The sequence below is a fragment of the Melopsittacus undulatus genome, chromosome 8, assembly GCF_012275295.1.
Source record: "Melopsittacus undulatus isolate bMelUnd1 chromosome 8, bMelUnd1.mat.Z, whole genome shotgun sequence".
NCBI lineage: Eukaryota > Metazoa > Chordata > Aves > Psittaciformes > Psittaculidae > Melopsittacus > Melopsittacus undulatus.
This window is the reverse complement of record NC_047534.1, coordinates 41,292,945-41,307,551: the sequence shown is the minus strand read 5'-3', so window position 1 is coordinate 41,307,551 and position 14,607 is coordinate 41,292,945.

The following is a 14,607-nucleotide window of genomic DNA, read 5'->3' as shown; positions in this document are numbered from 1 at the left end:
AAAATACCTTTTAAGAAAGCATGGAGTACTTGGAGACCCACTGGGGACCCATTCCAAAACACAGGACACTGGAATAGTGACCTATAAACTTAAGGAAACCCCTTGAAGCAGCATCACAAGACAGTACTGTTGCCTCACAAGAGGCATTGACCAGGAATTTATGCTTTTTTAGACATTATTCTCAGTAGCTCTGAAATTACCAGTGAAAATACCACTGGCACAAAGCTTCAAGGAAACCATTCTGACACAAAAACCGGAAAACAGCTGACTGAAAGCATAGACAACCATCATTCATATTTTGCCTACATATCCAAATAATACCAAAGACCTTGATGGACTGAGGCAACAAAAATTCTTTTTCCTCTGATCTGCTTGCACTTTTCAGTTCACATCATTTGGAAAAAAAACGCTATAGGGGTAATCATATAAATTCTTAACTGCTGTGCAACTGCTTGTTGAGTCTATGACAATTCAGTTTGTTCATGGGAATACTCACAGTCTTAAATAAGTCTTCTTACTATGTAAATGTAATTATAATTATTCCCATGATACTGTGGGAAATGGTACTGAAGCTACCATTTCTTCAGATGTTAGTTCTGCAAAAGACAAACTGCAGGTGCCTTGTGGACAAATTCCAGAAATACAACCAAAAAGTTTATAGTGTGATTTCGTATCATTTTCCCCAATAATATGTTTGCTGTATTTGAATATGTATTACCAGCAGCAGCCACAGTTTCTGGCAGTTTGTGGTTAAATATCCCATAAAAGCTAACTCACTTGTTCTATTCTGAACTCACTACATTCATGCTGACAGCCCAAATTACAGTATTTTATTATATTGCATCTTTACTGTGTATTTTATTTATCTCTGTTGTGCCTTCTAGTTTTTGGCATCCATTCAAAACCTTTACCTATGTTCTCCTGCTGTTCTGGGTTTTTCTGTAGCTTCTTTTGCTTTGTACTCAGAACAATACCTTTTACCTTCGTACACTACAAAGTTCATTAGCTTAGAGAGCTTATGCAGTCTCTCAATGACACCAAATTGTTCTTCCGAATTGCTACACAGCTGCAAAGATAGCCTGGGTATTAAATCACCAATTTTGACAACCTGTGAAACACTGCTCATAAATACGTTATTTATGGCATAAAGCCAACTTAATTTAGCAGCTGAATTTTTAAGTGAAATAGCACAGTAAATAGGTATGTTACCTATAAGCAATGCACAATTCAAATTACGTGTACACTGTCTGTTTACTGTTTGTTAGAACTTCATGTCTCTGTTCTCTATGTTTCTTCAAAGGTTCCGATAATATAGCAATCATAAAAATTGGAAAATTTCGTGGCCCATCTAAGTTGGTTCCATTCTTTAACAACTACACTGATCTAATTTTTTCTGAATCTCCTTAAAAGAGGACATTTTCCCTAGACTTGAAAAGCTCTATTAATGCCTTCATTTGACAATAGGTTATATTGTGTAGCTCTTAAGAGTAAGTACTTTTTCTTCAATTAACTTTGGGTTTCCTCTAGAGTCTGAGATAACAGCCCAGTCTCCCCAGGGGCATAAAATAACATACTTCCATTCACTTCAACAGTTGCCCAGATATGAACAGTTAGAGAGCTTCCATTGGTGACAGTTAACTTTATAATTCTTCATATCCATTGCAAAAACTTGTATTTTTAATGTTTGCAAAGACGTTCTTATCAACAACTTTTTATTTATTTGCTTGATTTTGTGGAAGGCCGTTTCTAAATAACAGCTTTTGAAGACAGCTTTTGTCTATTTTTGTTCAGGTGAGACTTTTAAAAGGGTCATAAGCACCTGTGTCCTGTAAAACTAAAAGGAATGTTGGTGGCAATATTAGGGCCTTTCTTTCTTGTGAAACTTTCTACCATAGGTTTGAAATCTAGTATTTCAGAAGTGAATTAAACAGAACTTAAGTCTACAACACTTAGAGAAAGTCCTATGTTTTATCGTAATACTTTTATGAGACTAGTGAGTTACTTTGCTGAACATATCTTTTGGATAAAAAAGTCCATCCTGTAAAGAGTTAGCTTCTCCCTACACCAATTACATTCATCAGAATCATGCTTCTTCAACAGAGAGTGTGGGCTTCCCAGGTTGCTCAATCAGCTATATTCTATCAATACTCTGCTTTCTGCCCCAACCCCAGTATGATGTCCCATTTGTTCAACATTTTCCTACACCACTCCACCTCCCCAGTTCTCCCTTTGGCCTGTCTCTTCTCCATTACGTGTGGGATATTTGTTTGCTTATACAAAATTCTTCTCCTACCTCTTGATTCTATGATGCATCTGCTTTTATGTTTGTTTGTTGTACTTGTTGGGATGCATTTGTACAGCACTGATACTAAACCTCTTCTGTCTCAGCAGGAAGCTGTTCCTCACAGCAATTACACCTGATAGCTTTCTTTCCATTTTCCTTCAGCTATTCAAGAAATTGTATTTTCTGAAACCCTATGAATTCTTCCTTAGAGTCTTACATAACTCAGTGTATTCAACTGCCTCTTTTCCATCCATCTTCTCTTTTCCACCATGCTTTTCATTTTGTTAGATATTTTGCTCTTTTGCTCATATATTATCTATTCTAATACTTTATATTTTCCCCCACTATTTCAATTGTTATTTTCTTGAAAATTTCCAGAGTTTACATGACAACAAGGTATGCAATTCCCACTGATTTTATTAACTCCCATTGACTTTAATGTGTGTTTTGTGGCAAACTCCCTGGCAACTCTGAAAATGCAGAGTCTGGTGGGTATAATTTATTTTTTCTACCTTTTTTCAATGGGAGTCTACAGTCTCTTATTTTTAGGAATAATCTTCTAAAAGCTTTTTCTGGTTTTGTAATCTCATATCATCACTTTTAATAGCTCAGGGACCAAAGAAGACACTTTCATGCAAGTTGGAGTAATTGAACACTGCATGTCCAGATTCAGAAGAGGTAAGGAAGATTAGTCATTTTCCCTTGAGTCACAGCCAAATTTTGCCCTTGCTTTTATCACTGCAGTCTATGGTGGTCTTCTCTTGTCTATTGCAGATGAGCATACATCTTGAATAATGAATGAGCCTGCCATCAAAAATATGCAAATCTTGGTCTTTATTTCAGTATTTGGACATATCAATTTCAATTTCCTAAATCCTCTCTTCTAACTTGAGCTATTAATGATGCTAAAACAATTACCTAAACTCCACCAGACTGCCTATTTTTCATCCAACAGAAAATCCTATTTTTACAAGAATGTCAAACTATTTCTGTCATTGTTCACATATAATTTCGTTATTCTTCCACAGTGTTTCTGTTTCTTAACTAGTAGCCAGGGTGTCTACAGCTAAAAGACAAGGAAGCTTTGTCTGAAAAAGTAATGTATTCTTATAGACCATCTAATATAACAGAGAAGAACAGGTGAGCTTTTATGCTCATAACCCCTTCATCTGTATCTTAATCTTGTGTGCTTTTCAACAAGACTAGAATCCATTGTCACACTTCAGTCATCTAAAAAAAAAAAAATCTCATTTTCTTCCAAATTCTTCATGTATTTCCAAAAGCAGTTTCTCCAAACCTGGGTATTTTTGCAGCCATGTTTCATTCCAGACATCAAGCGAATTCTCACATAGCTACAATTTCTAGTGCAATTGAAGACAGCAGGTTTTAGCTACTTGTCATATTTACTTTTAAATTCAATCCAGCAGTTTACAAAATATGAAACTGAACATTTAGAAATACCTACTCTAAATGAGAATGTGAAGTTCTATTCTATGACTCTATGATTCTAAGTTGTTATTCCAGGACAGACTGTAATTATCCTTTATGTAATTTAAAGGGAAAAAAAATAACTGAAGGATTTTATATCATAATATACTGGAAGCCAGCTGCTACTGTGGTCCTGAATACTTCCTATGAAGACTGAGGTATTGGCAGAGCCTTGAGTCACCTTCTCAGACCAGTAAGGAAACTGGCCATGGAAAAGAGATTCAGGTTCCGAAAAGCCCAGGGTACTTTCATGCACAAAACTTTTTTCATTCCCTGTTTCAGAGAGGTAATACATACAGTATCGCTTACCACGAGCAAACAAAAGGTTTATATTCACTGTCTGCCATTGCTTCTTAGTCAAATAAGATACAGTTGGAGTCAGGATCACCACATGTCCTGCATATAAAGTGACATGCAAACACAATGACTAATATGATACACATCTTGTCTTCAAATTATGCAAGGTTGTGTCGTAAAGAGATTTTTCAGTTATGAGCATTGATTTTAATTGAGGAGATATAGCTTATTTGTCCATATTTTTCAGATTTTCTTTACTGAGGAGACATTTACTCCATGTGGAAGAAAGCTTCATATAAAATTGATAGCATTTATCCAGCAACAAAAGTTGTGGGCATTGGAAAATTAATATTTGCCAAAATTATTAATTTCCCAAAATTTTAATTACATGAAGGATAAAAGCTGCATGTGAACCAAATCGAAACAGATGTAGAAAAACAAGCTATACAAGTACAAAAAAAAAAGAAATAAAAAGAAACACACACACCCCCCCCCCCCCCAAACCTGCAGTTGTGGAAAACAGGTTAGCATGGCAGCAGTATGATTTTTTTCATTCCACCACCCTTATTCACACTATGTCAAATTTTAGCTCAGAGTTCTGAAAATTGCATAAGGCAGCAAAGTTTTCATTGGAGGTCTGCCTGCAGCATTTTTCAGGATCAGGGTCTGCCTCATGAGGTAGACCTACCAACATAAATTACACCAGTTCAAAGTGTAGTTCTAGTACAGAGTAATCACAGCACATATTCAAATATTTATCAAAATGCTTCTCAATGTAGTAATTTCAGCCTATAGAATTTTGAGATATGAAATAGATTAAATGTTTTACCTTAGAAGCAGATTCCAGTCCTTTTGACCCTTGAAAGTGGTGACCATTCATCTGCCAAGTGAATCTCACATAATGGGAGAATTCCCTGCATTACAAATGTACAGAAAGTTCTACCTCAGAATTCAATTATGAGTATCAATACCTGCTATTCAAAGCAACAGCTTCAAAATAAAGGTCTTTAATTTCAGATTATAATTTAAAATGTAACCAAATTATTGTATATTCTGTTGCCTTTTGCACCACTGACAAACACAGGAACTAATCCTGTACCTACTACTCACATTAACAGTAACACAAGTAATCCCTTTCAAATTAAGAATGTGTAAATAAAGATTATTCATTTAAGTATGTAAGTGAAATCAAATGATACAATCCGTTTATTTTCTCTCTCTAAGGTATATGGTTTCACATGCCCATCTGAAGCTAAAAGTGCAACTGGGAACGCAAGACCGTAAATAACAGGCAGTGCACAAGGTGCAGTCAGCAGCCCTGATACCAGTTGTTGAGCTTATGAGAAAAGCATCTTCCAAGGCCTCCCTGCATCCTTCAGTTAATGTTCTTCCACATGCTTGTGAAGTCTATGGGGCTCCTGACCCAAGCATCGGGTGCAACCTTATGAGCTGTTACTTAAGCAGGTAATAGCATACTGTCATGACAACCCCATTAAAGGAAATGAGACAGAAACAAAAGGTTGGCAGGATGACACCTAAAATTTTCTTCCGTATTCTTCTGCTTCAGTTTTATAGATTTTCATCCCACCACTGCTCAATTACAGCACAGATGGCTTACTGAGAAATGTCATTATAATCAAGATAATAACATCAAAAGAGCATCTGAGTAAGAAAAAGTTTTAAAAGTCGTATCACTAGTCTCCTTAAAAAGGGTGAATAAAAATGCTATGGATAAAGACCAGTTGAATTCAGCATACAATTTTGCAAGGTGCATGGTACTTGCAAACATCTGCATGCTTAAAATCTTCTCCACAACCAGTACTGGACCATTCTAACACACTTCTGCTGCTGCATAGTCAGGAATGTAATGAGCAGAGCTGAGCTGGTAAAGAGAGGAGTTCACTTGTGTGGATGCAGAGCTTACTTCCCGGTCAGTTTCTGATGATTTCCAGCTACCCTGAGCCATCAGTCATGCTTCAATCTGCCTTTGTAGCAGCTGGACTTCTTGCCAGTCCTTACTAAATGACCAGTGCTATGTAAAATCATCAGTGCCTTCAAATGACAAGGTAAATGCAACTAGTTTGTAAGGTTAAAAATTGAGTTTTGTGGATTGACACCCTAATCCATGTCATCACTTTCATAAGTATTTTTATACAATTTGTTTAAAAAATAAGCAATCCATATTTAGAATGAACATGTCTTCTGTGAAAGAGTAATAATCACATTTCACCAAAAATTGAATAAGTCTATTGTGTAAATTAAGGACTCCCCAAGCACACATTACCAAGAGAGACCATAGCAATCTATCATTTCAATGATCCCTGAACAACAGGAACTGTAAGTAATTTTGATAGAACAGATTGTGACCATTTCAAAGGAATTATTACAAGTTGCATAGGCAAAAAACTATAGAATAAAAGGAATCAAAATAGGATGTAGGCTCTTGTGTCAGTTCATATATGATCAAGCACTGAAAGTAGCTTCACTAAAATAAGTGAAAGAGTTCACTAGAATAAAAAGACATAGTGATGGTAGAGGAGAGACTGAAGCGTCACATATCAGCTAACCGTACTGACAAAACCAAATGCAGATTTTGTATTAAATGAAAATATAAACAAAAAGATTTCACCTTTCAGAAAAAGCAAAACTGATCACTGTACTCCTCATCATGTATAAAAACAGCATGCACATATGTTTAGCTTGACTGGCCTCCCAGTCAGCCTACCAGTCCTGCAAGTTAAATATGTAAGAACAGAAAAATCTGGATCTTTTTATTTACAAGATAACCCTAAGTTATTAGTGTATGGCATAGGCTGGCATAGGTGGAAGTAACTGGGCTGTCATTATTTAGGTTATACATCTTTCACCCTCACCTCCTTTGTCCTTGTATATCATCTTATGCAGAGATAATCACAAGAAATTTGCCAGGTAGGAGGACAATGTTAGAAAACCACACTAGTCTTCTCGAAGAACAATTCTGGGTTTAAGATTTTTTTCTCTATTTTACAGAACTCTCAAACAAGACACAATGCAATATTTCAAAGATAATGAGAGCAGGTAGCAAAATAAGTCTCTCTCTCCTCTCAGCTTCTCTGCAAAAGAATTAAGAAGTTGCTCTCTGTAAAAGTGAATGAGTAGAATTTATCTGCTAGCCCATTCCAGTGAATAGTCAGAAAAGAAATTATGTGGAATAGTTTAGAAATTCTCACCCACGGTAATCCTTTCATGTCAACAATGTCTTTTACTATTGACATTAGTGTATCTTGTCAATAGAATGATATTTACATTTTAACAACTTTTCATTGGTAAAAAGAAACAACAGAAAGTTAAACAGATGAACTGAAAGGAAAAAAATGTTAGCGTGTTAATGCCCTAGCAAAGGGCTATTTTTGTACTCACAATGTGCTGCCAAAGTTTCAGCACCTTGATGTTACGTAATACTTCATTTACCTTCCTTCTCCTCTGCTCAGGGATCACTCCTTGCATAATGAACAAAAGCAATTCAGACTGATGCAGGCCATTTAATCAGTACCTCAGTGCGCTTGACAAAAGCTAGTAACTGAGCTCACTGCTCCCTCCTGCTAAGTTCAGCGGGAGCTTTGAAAGTTCATAGGAATTAGAGGTGTCTCGATTCCCAGCACTGTTTCAAAGTACAAGTATGGTTTACAACAACTTTAATGCATTACAGGGGATCTAAGTCACAAGATGGTGTTCTGAATGAGCATTAGAAGCCAAAACCACCAAATTGCAACACACCTTGATAATGACAGGTTTACCTAAACTGTAACACCTCTTTTCTATGTTTTTTTAAACTTTGATGTCCCTCAATGTTATTGATCATGAACTTTAAACAACTTTTGTAAGTAAAGCAAACTAAAAAAGAAAAAAGCATATAACTTGGTAAAATGGGATGATAATAATAAAACATGATATATTACATGTAAGAGTTACCTCTACAGAAAGAGCTCTGTGGAAATGCTGCAGCATTTGTATTTACTAACATGTTGCAATCCAGTGGGCTGTGTTTATTTTCATGTGCTTGACTTCCAATGACCATGAAATTCTTCCCTCATGCACTGAACATCTTCACTGAACACCTTTCCTTTTTGACTCCCAATCACTATTTTCTCCAACTGAGAACATCAGTAGCTGGTGTGAAAAGCTTTAAGGAACAGCAGAGACATCAGCTTCTTCTATCGTCTTTCATCAATAAAATATTTAATTTTGGTGACCAGCAAAAATTACTTCAGTCACTGTCGGTGGCTTCATTCATGTGCCTCTAACACTAGAAGACATCTTCATTTCTTTACCCAAGAAATAGGCATGTTTGCTAGAAAATACTGATTGAGACAACCCAAAGCAAACTGCAGTTTGGACAGCTACCAAATTTTACTTTGGTGCCGTTTGCAAAATACCATTAGGGTTGGCAGCCTACTCCTTGTACCTTCTCTCATATAAAAACTCAGAGTACGTGGTTAAGAATTGAAGTCATACTTATCCCATGCTTGACCTCTTCAGAGAGTGACCTCTCTGAGAACCTTTCCCCCCTCTTTCACTGGAATTTCAGGTGAGAAATTTCAAGAAATCAGTTGTCTTTCAATCACTTTTGTTCCATTGAGCTACCAAAACTCAAAATTCATTTTCCTAATTCAGGCAGCCTTCAACACATTTACAAAATTTAAATTTAGTTGTAATAAATACAAAAAGCAAAAAAGGTGAGTGTTATAGAACACAAACCTGATAGTGTAGTGACTTTACCCTGCTGAAGAGAAGGATTACGTGACACCAGGTCATAAGCTCAGTGGAGACACAAAAGTGAGACCACAGCAGTTAGGGTCAGACTCGAGAACTGAAGTCTTCACTGAAAAACCAACTGTGTTTGATTTCCAGATACAAGTTCTTCTGCTCTCTGCTTCAGGGCAGCCAAAAGTAATTCAGCTTTGGTCTAAAAACCCCATATTGTCACAGCGTATATTAGCTCAGGAAAAAAGAATCACTAAAACAGCTGAGGAGGGAGCTTTTGGACTGAAGTTACCTTGTGTCCAGAGCTCAGTGGAGCTTGTATCTATTAAAATCAGTCTACACTGGCAGAGACAGCTTGATTCACCTGCTTATAGTTAACGATGTTCTGTCCTGGTAACTTTGAAATCAATTTCACTGTACAAAACCTATTTTAAAAACAAACAAACAAAAAACAAAAACAACCAGACTGTAGTTACAATACCATTCTGGGACAATTCTGATTAATCAAATTTCAATTGCTGCAAACAAACCATTTTCAAAAGTAGAGTCCTTCTCCCCGATAACTGCCAATTACAGTCAAAACATCCTGGCTTTCCTTATCTCAACTGAACATACACATTGTTTTTCTGATTATTCAAGCAGCATAGGCTGTACTATGTTCCTAGTCCACTGCTTTTTAAAGTACAAGACAACAAATTGTATTTAATTTTGCATACAGCTTTAATATTAAAGTGATTACACTAACCCAGTACACTGCAACATTTCAAAAATTCCATTAAACTGAGAAAATACCAGTGCAGAATCAAAGTCCTGCTCTTTAATAGCCCCCCCCCCCCCTTTTCTAGAGCTTTAAGGGATTGTCATCTTTTAAGTATAAAAAAACAGTCATAAAACTTCTGAGTGCATACACTTTGATGGAATTTTTTTACTCCTTCTTCTAGGTCTATTTTGAAAATCTCTGCATAAGTACATTTCAAGTTCTAAAAATACATAAAATTATTCCCATAAGTTTGAAGTCTTTCACTTCTATACTTTAAAATATAAGATTTCTCTTAATCATACATATAGCTGTGCAACATCAGCCTGTGATAGTAATGATATCCCTGTAAAATAAATGAGTAAAAATTGTTTTTCTCTGCATATCTTGATGTATAATAATTAATACTCATTTTGTTAGAGGTGTATGAAATACAGAAAAATGTATGTCTTGACATGTGCATTACTATGACAGTCAAGGCAGATACTTAGTGGCATCAAGGAGATTTGTGGTAGAGTGATCTGAATAAATCAAATTTCTAGATTAGGAAGACGGGCAGAAGCAGCTGCATTTTGAGCTTTGAGGAAGATCTCAAAAAAAAACCAAAAAACAACACAACATGGATTGACATCAAGCTGAAAGTTCTTCATTCTGAAGATTTCTACCCTTCTTCTTTTTCCAAATAAATGAAAGATGTCATAACACACACACACCCCCACCTCTCCCACCCAAACCAAAAATCCCCAAAACAGAGCAATTCAGTTTTAGGAGAAAAAAAATCCCGCAAAATGTGGTCAAATGTTCAACATCAGATGTTCTGACTTTATTAAAGTTTGCTTTAATTTTTTCCTGACAAAAAAGTTTGCCAATGTTGAGCAAAAAGGTAATGGTTTGAATTTTTCAAAGATCCTTCTACGATGCGTAAAATAAGAACAGTAAAACCCATCATCCTACCCTTATAGCTATCTTTTCCTCAACATCATGAAGACGTAGTAAATATTTACATCCTCATACTTCATTCCACTCCCCTGTATAATGATATGCTGCCATACCTACACTGTCTTTATCTAAAGTCTGATTCATTAATGATTGTAAGGCACAATGAGGCTCACTTAAAAGCGTAATATCAGAAACAGCTTTTGCAAAGAGCATCATAAATGAAGTGTCATAATAAAATTCAACTTTTCTATAAGAAAAGGTACAACTACATCCATATGTATTTCTAAACACTAGACAGAAGAATACCAAAAGTTTTTGATCAACAAAATTGCACTGCTATCTATGTTTAAGTACAGAAGTGATCATTCAGTAATGATTCTATTTTTACCATCTCATATTCGTGATCTGGAACCCAAGCATAAGAATAGGCTGAAGCAGATCCTTATCAGACACCAGACAACTGAGGGTTAAAATCTGCATCTCTGCTTTGTTCCTGCTCTCCTATGGCAAGGTGCAAAAAAGAGGCCCAGCTCCAGGTGATTCAATGTGCCATATGTGCCGCATTTCCTGCACGCTCTAGGAGTTGAGAACAGCATTTCCAGGTTTACAGCTAGTCTGATTTTCTTGCTTTTCATCAGTTTAAGCCTGCCCTCTCCTGTTGTTTGTACATTTTATTTAATTTGTGCTCTTTTCTTTTTCTTTTTTTTTTTAATACCAAGGACAATTAAAAACATACAACAAAAAGGCACAGGAAAGGAAAATGGAAGTATTCCCTGAATGACTTACAGCCAAATTCAGCCCTTTGGAGAATCTGCTCACAGAAGCATGAAATTTTCACAGATGTCTGTGTAGTGCAAGGGTAGCATGACTGATATGTTCTGCTGCCCTTGCTATTCAGAATATTTTTGTGGGTGGCTTGGGGTGTAGGAGGGGCTTCTCTTTCACTGTGTTTCAAAAGACAAATCAGCATAGCCATTTTCTAAAGGGGAAGACATATACTAAAAATGCTGAGCTTTAGCCCCTGTGAGTGGTCCTGCTGACTTTGAAGGGGCCATTCACATGCAAAAGGTACAGCATTTGGCATGGGCTCAGTTGTATGGTCAGATTTTAGGATGTATGCCAGCTTTGTTGAGGTACCTCAGACCACTAACTGATTTTGAGCTCTGTCATGGAGGGCAACAACAAACACAGGAGGCAGAGACACTGTAGTTCGTGCTGCAGCCGTGCTGCTACAAACCTTCAACAGCATTGATTGCTTGCTAAGGCAAGAAAAAGAACAGGGAAACAAGACCATTCAGACGACAGTTTTGAGGTCATTATTATAGCTGCCAGGAAGTGTATCTTCTACTAGAACACCCTACTGCAAAAGTAGTTCCTCACACATAGACTCTTAATGGAGCAAGCATATTCACCCAGGTTTGCAGAGGTAGAGTACTGCAATCACTGGCAGTAATTGTCCTCCAGCCACCACTTCTCCTTGGGATTTGGCACAGTGATGGTCTAAGCATTGCCAGAAACAACAGAACAATGAGATTAGTCCAACGCTGCAGACTAATCACGTCTCAAAATAATTTGGAAACTAAAAGTCTACAAAAGCAGCTAACATTGGTAAACATTTTGCATTTGTTACAAGTACTGTGAACCAGATTTCCCCTCTCCAAATAACTCTATTCAAGCCTCCCGCAAAAAAGACCAAAAAAATTTAAATAAATTCCATGCATAAGCCTATTTTTAGCAACCAAGTGATATATCTACAAAAACAGGACTTAGGGTCAACAGTACTAATCCAAAAAACACTGCTTACAGCAAAACCATATACTTAATATCACAATCCTATTCTAGTTCTGCATTCTGTTTTCTGACCACATTCATGTAATTACATAACAATGAATCTCTTATTAAATACGAGGCCTGATTCTCATCCCACAGGAATTGATGGCAAAGTTCCTAGCTGAAGTTTGGAACTGATCACACTATTTATATCTAATATATATAACATGCTAAGTTTTTGTTCATTTGGGGTTTTTTGTTTTGTTTTTTTTTTCTCTACAGGAAAAGCTCTGGCATCATACATCTGTTTCACAGTAAAAACAAGTTATTAATATTACCCAGTAATTCAGCTGCTTCCCAGCCTTTGGGCAAACTTTGGTGAAGTAAGCAGACTCCCTGTTTTCATACTTGTTAATTCTGCCAACTTCCTCATGAGGAATTTACATGAGAATATGTTCATTTTCATGCAAGTTAAAGTCTGGGGTTATTTTTTTTCCAAATAGCTTTCCAGAGTAATAAATATCATATGGTTTTAAAGCTACACCCTGCACTAAGAGTTAGCTGCTGAGTGCCTGTTTGGTAAAGAAAATGTAGTAAACCAATATCGTAATTGCATAAAACGGAATCCAGATACAATACCAGTAGGTTATATTAAATGTCGATCACTAAGGGGGAAAAAATAAAATCTTTCAGATAGTGTATCAGTAACTCACAGCAACACTGGAAAAAAAATAATAAACTGTAAATTGCTTTCTGTATTGAACACATTCACCACCAAAAGAGGACGAAGAACTTTCTTTTTATAGAAACTTACATTGCTGTAGGAAATGTACCTTCTGGAATTCCAACTGAAAGGCAGAAAATGAATTATATTTTCTATTTCTCCTGGGAGACATCTTTAAATTATCAAGGTAGGGACTCAGCAGGAAGCTATTTAACATATGAGTTTTATTGATCCTATCTGCCCTTGGAGTGAAATTTTTATCCTCAGCTGCCTTGATTTCAGCCACTCCTGGCTCTCTTTTTGCCACTTCTCAACCATTCTTTCAGTGTATCAGCACAAGTCGAAAGATGAACACAGGTTTACATGCACTACTCCCAGAATTCTAGTTCAGAACAGGCTAAGCAAATGCAACATTTGTACTGCCAGGGCACTGGAAAGGGGCCTCTGTGGAAACGAAATTCACGTCTTTAAGTTATGGCCTAGGGAAGACTTAAATAGCGGCTGACACCTCTGAGATAGCCTCCAACTGTTGACTGAACTCTCAATGTCTTGTCCCAGCATGCACAGGATTCGGAGCTGGCTGCCTGAGAAAACAGTTGTTTCAATCTTCTAGTCAACAGTTTGGAAGTGACTCTGACACAGCAATAGATCCAGATTCACTCTTTCAGTTGAATGAATGAAAATCACTTCTTGAAACAAGAACTACAGATAAGCTAAAACATTCATCTCTCTCAAAAAGAAAAAAATAGTGTTCTCCTTTAAATGTGATGGTGCATACAATAGCAAAGAAAAAAGGGGGGCAGGGAGAAAGTTTGCATGTGAGAGATTCTGGAATACACAGAGTTAATCGCTCGACAAGAAATTCTATCACTGTTCAGAGATGATCTACATAGTTCAGAGTATAATGTAATATGCTCCTCTTAAAGGAAGTTGTCAGTGTCTGATGGGTTTTTATTACAATTGCTCACTATAAAACGCACTATTTAATTACTAGCATGAAAGTGATTCTAGCATAAAGGAAGAAGGGGAAATGAGACCTCTTCACCTTTTCAACAGTTAATGCACTTGTGCACATAAAAATACAATGCTTTTTCATACTTATTTTTAATGATGCATTGCACTTTTTTACATCTATGGGATATAATTTCTCTGTTGATGTCTTTAGATATGATGCAATACCCAAAGCAATATATTATTACAATAGATATTTAAAATAAATCTAAAATTCTTAAGATATTCGCCAGGAAGAGATTAGTGATTTTGCACCCCACTTGACAGTCCAGTAAACGGCACATGGCTAAGTGCTCAGCTTCTAAAATACGCCATCTTTCCCAAGACATTTCATGTTGAACTTCTAAGATCAGACAACTTTCCAAAAGGCTGAATTAATATCTCTGCAATGTGTAGAATCTGGAACTCGACTTTCTTTTTTTTTAACCAGCCAACCAGATTTCAAAAAATCCCTTCTTGGAGATGATACAGATACTGTAACAAGGTAATTGTCAAAATAAACAAACTAACACAGAACATAATGACAGAAAACACAAATATTTTCAACTGTGAACACCAGGTTCTAAGCAAAGCAGAGCACAAATCACAGTTTCT